The following is a 5,505-nucleotide window of genomic DNA, read 5'->3' as shown; positions in this document are numbered from 1 at the left end:
GGGAACTGATATCATTGGATAAAACTCTCCGAAGCATCTTGACACTACAGACAGATGTTATAATCACAAGCACAGGTTTGGCTGTAGGCTCAATAATGGAGGAGGAATAATTCTGTTATATGTTGGTTTTAATTGCTGATTTAGAAATCGATTTTATTAAAAAAAAAAAAAAAAAAAAAAAAAAAAAATTGATCTGTTTCGCATCCCACTGTAGATAATGCAGGAGTTTGGTCAAATTAAAAGGATAGTTCACCCAAAAATGAGTCAGTGGCTACCAGAAAGTGTTTGGTTACCAACATTCTTCAGTATATCTGCTTTTGTGTTCAGCAGAAGTAAGAAATTCATACAGGTTTGGAACAACATGAGGACGAGTATGTAAACTGAGAAAACACTGTTACAAAGATTGTTACAGCTTATTATAAATCAAATAGAATCTAGCTCTAATGAACGATATAAAAGTAGCTACAAAGGAAGAAAAGAATTTGAAAGAAGTTATAATGTATAAATGATTAAAAAAATGCAATGTATGATGACAGGAAAATGTTTTTGAAAAAAAGATATAATACAGTGGATATACTGTATACCATAAATTTAGGGTTAGTATTTTTTAACATGTTGAAAGAAGTCTCTTATGCGCATCAAGGCTGCATTTATTTGATTAAAAACACAGTAAAAACACTAATATTTTTACAGTTTAAAATAACTATTGTTTATGTGAATATATTGTAAAATGTAATTTATTTCTGTGATCAAAGTTGAATTTTCAGCATCATTACTCCAGTCTTCAGTGTCACATGATCCTTCAGAAATCATTCTAAAACTCACCTCCTTTTTTTTCTTTTTTTTTTTTTTTTTTTGATGATGATGATTACAAGGTTGAGTAATTATTAGATTTTCTTTTTTTTTTTTTTTTTTTTTTAAAGAGTAGGCTTTAATGCATCTTTGCTGAATAAAAGCGTTTAAAAAATCTTACTGACCCTAAAATTTTTGAAAAGTATATGTATGCTGTGCATGATTTATGCATGATCTGGCCTTGCCAGAACATTGATATGTCATTGCTTCATCCATGAAAATCAGAAAAATAGTGATGGTTACTTTAGCAAACACTATTAATGCTTGTTAAAATTGTTTAATATTGCTTAAAAGTTCATCTTATTGATTATTGTTGTGCATAATTATTGGAATGTGTTGATGGCATTCATCTGTGTGTTCTTTAGCTCTGGCTCGCTCAGGCTGGCATAGGATCTTCTCTGAGCAGAATGCTGAAGCGCTGCTTTCATTGCTTGCAGGTGATGCAGGATAAACTCTGTTATTTACACAGCTGTGTGCACACAACTCTCTCCAGGAAGACATGCTCTTATTCCAAATCAAATTTCCCTGTCCTCCATCTATTCATCCGTCCAGTGGAGTCCAGAACGGAGCAGGAGTCTGGGTTTGGTGAGCAGCATCCACACTGATGATCCACAGCAGCCGTAGATCTGGCACAGCCCCGGACTAAATTACACCCGTTTAATGTCAGCCCCACTTAATTAGGCCGTTAGGTGGGAAAATAGGTTCATAAATCTGCAATGATGAGACCACCCTTAGGGTTTTACATTCAGCATTAATATACAGCACTAAAGCTTTGCATAACAATCAGAAATAGTGTTTGGGAATTATGATATTATGATATATTTACAGTGATTTTAGTAGATCAATAATTATTTTATTTACTGTTATCTTTATGGCACAGCTCTACATGCATTTTTTATTTTTTAAGACTAAGATACAATATTGTTTGCCCAAAGATGAAAATTCTGTCATCATTTACTCACCATATTGTTCCAAAAAGCCATTGACTTCCATCATTTTTTTTTATTTTATTTTTTTTATTTTTTTGCCATGCTATGGAGTTATAATATTATAGGAATATATTACTTTAAAATACTATATTTAAGCATGAAGTAAATGTTTGTGGACATTTTATTTAAAAAAAAAAAAAAAATTATCATCTTTTAATTAATATAAATAAAACATAATTAGTTAAACAAAAAAACTCTTTTACACACTATTTTGTACTTTAGTACATCAAAACAAGTGTTTCAAATAAGTGTGAACTTCTTTAGTGCATGACAAAATTACTTAAACATGATTTAAAATGTACATTAAGGTAAAACTGTTCGTTTGATACTTATACAAAGTGTATAGTATAAAAGTGCACTTGAAAGTGTCTTTAAGTGGCCTTTTAATTCATTAATATTTTCTTATCAATTTTTAAAAAACCACATTACAATTGCACTTCTTTTTCACCAGGGCAGAAATCTATTGGTCAGATGTCAATAACTGTTGTAGAAATGCTGTTAAAGGTTTATTAGGTATTGCAATGTAGGTAGAAATGCAGCTCAATATGCTGTACCTTTAACCAGCGCAAATCAAGAGTATATCTTGCATTATATCAGTCACAAGACGACTGGATGTATGAAACATCCATAGATCAGGCATGTGATTTACAGACGTATCATCTCACATCAGGATCAGCATCTGTGCTACAGGACTCTCTCACTCTGTCTGCTTATTTCCAGATCTGTCAGGACAAAATACACGCATGCATCCAACACTTATTTTCAAAAATGTTTGTCGTATGTGGGGTCATTATAGGGTCTCAGGTGTGGATGTCTGTAGTTTCCAAAACGACTTTCTTATCGATTAGCCTTCAGGCACAATCTGAGAAAAAGCTGCATGAAAAAGGTGCTGCATCTACGTTGGTATGGTAAATATGAACAGTGTTATATTATTAAAATAGCCTATAAGAGTCTTGTTATCATTGTAACCAAGCCCCAATTAATTTCTTTACACAGGCTCAAAATATGACCAACAAATCTGAATTTTTTTTTTTTTTTTATGGATCCACGTGTCTAACATTAAAACGCATTTAAATACATTTTGTTTATTCATCACCTAAAATGTTTTTTTTTTTTTTTTTTTTTTTTTTTTTTGAATAAATGTGCACGGTATTAGAAATTGAATGACTAAAGTGATCACACATTAATCTGTAAATTATAGGATTAGTTTTGTAGATTGAGGTGATTGAGGAGATAAATTCTTATTTACACAATTAAAAAAAATATAAAAAAAAATAACAGTAGTGTAGTTCTAAATTTGAAATGTGAAACACATAACTATATTGAAATCAATCTACTGTGATCTACAACGAACAAATACCCTCAAATGATCCCATTTTTAAAGATTCACTCAGTACACTTGTTTAAATAAACAAATAAATAATTTTAATAAGCATATTAGCATTGCACTTGTACCTGATTCGTAAACCGTGAGCTCTTTCAATGTGAAATGTGATGCTTTGTCTCCCTCTTTTGGTAAAACAGTTCAGAGTCGTTATTAACAAGAGCAAATTCACCACTCAGTATTATACACACTTCAGTGAAGTCTCCTTTAGTAAATAACCATTTTCACATGCGTTTGAATATTTGATTATTAGTTTAGTAGTAGCAGAAGTAGTAGTTGCAGTAGTAGCCCAAAAACTACTGCAATTTGTGAAAAAAGGGCCTTTTAAAAAGTTTTCCAAAGTTTGTCCTTTTTAGAAAGACTCTAAAACTAAGGAAAAAGAGCACAATGTGGTTTTAGACTGAGGGGGACTGAATGTTAGGGCCTGTTGTGCTTCAGTGACACTCTGAGAAGCCAAAAACATGATTGAGCTGCTAATTTAGCTCTTATGGGCCCTTTCCCCTCATGACGCTAATGATAATTAACATGCAAATGAGCTCAGGGATGTGAGGTGGGGGCAGCAGAGCTCTGTTCATTAAGGCCTTAATTACTGTTTGAAAACTGAAACATCAGGGTTATGAATGGAGGTTTTTCATGTAATGGCTCGGATGATAATTAGGGCTTGGACATGCTCTTATAACTGCTGTTTTGGATGGTTTTATGGACGGACAGCAGCTCCAAACTTTGGCTTTCCTCACCAATACACTTCAATAATAAAGTGTGTCAAAATTGTTCTTTATACTTATCAAAGGAACTAAATGATCTCTGCCCAACAGACACACTTTGAGTACCCCAAATATTCAAAGTATAACCTTTTTTTTTCTCCAAAATGTGTTTAAATTGCCGAAGTCTCCAAAATAATATGATTAATTAAACAACAAACTGAAACTTTCAGCCTTGGCATATTAATGTCCAAGTTAAAGGACCTTTAATTAGTTTCCTTTAATTAAGTAGTACATTAAAATGTATTGTGTTTGTCAGAAAGTGAAGTCATTGTACCATTATCATAATACATGATCATGAATCTTAATTTCATAATATGGTTCAACAGCCAATAGCAAATCCACTAGGAGTGTGAAAAAAACTCTGTTATCTCAAAATATTCATAAATCTACAACAGCCCAACTTTATTTATACAATTAAGAGACATCAGAGATACTATCAAAAGCATCATCATGTCGCAACATGTTTGATTGTTTTCGTGAATTTTTCAAATAAGCATGTGGTTATGTGATATAGTTTCAGAGAGTTTGCGGAATAGATTAAAGCTTAAAAAATTAAAAAAAAAAAAAAAAAAAAAACCCTTAGTGAGCAGGTAATTGTTTTTGATTAAACTAGATTAAACCAGACTAAACCAGATTTCTCTTTTGCAACATTACACTGGTGAAAATGTGATTTGGTTGAGAAAAAATAAAAAATAATAATAATAATAATAATAATAATAATAATAATAAAATAAAAAACAGATGTGTGAGGTTTTTTTTATTTCTAAGAGAGTTAAAGAATTTTGAAAACACTTTAAACTTTTTTTTTTTTTTTTGACAAGCAGGTGAGGAACTTAAATTAATTAGGATCACCCAAATATATCTAAAGTAGGTATCGCCATATAAAAGAAAAATAAAACATAATCCATTAATTATCAACATAAAACATAAAAAAAAAAAAAAATTGTTTACCACTTCAGTGCTAAAAATATACATATTTGATTTGTTTACCTGCATGTCAATGTGACCATTAACTGACAACAAAGACCTAAACACGTTAAATTATTTGAAATATAAATAATTTACTGCCATTGTGTGAATACATGTATGTAACAATGTAATCCATAAAAATAGGCTAACTTAAACTTGATTTTTGCAATCACTATACCTTGATCGACTATTTCATTGCCTTTGAAGATTTACTAATTTCCATGATTTTCCAAGGATCTTTCCCCCTGAAACTCCCTTATATATCCAGTACTGTGGGATCCTTGACTTCAACTATTAATGGGCATCATTGCCATTCATTAAAAACTGTAAAAAAATATATATATATATAATAATAATAAAAAAATTATAATAAAAATAATAATAATAATAATATAAAAGTAGAGTGAAGTGAAGATGTATTTGCCCCAAGTTAACAAAAATTGCAAGGTTTTTGTTTTTAAATGTCTTTTTATGTGTGCATGTGCCTATTAAAAGAATGAAAAACTGACATTTAGCTTAGTCTTTACAGAGACAAATCAAGCTCTCA

Source organism: Cyprinus carpio, chromosome B8 (genome assembly GCF_018340385.1).
Source record: "Cyprinus carpio isolate SPL01 chromosome B8, ASM1834038v1, whole genome shotgun sequence".
Classification (NCBI taxonomy): domain Eukaryota; kingdom Metazoa; phylum Chordata; class Actinopteri; order Cypriniformes; family Cyprinidae; genus Cyprinus; species Cyprinus carpio.
This window is presented reverse-complemented; position numbering follows the sequence as displayed.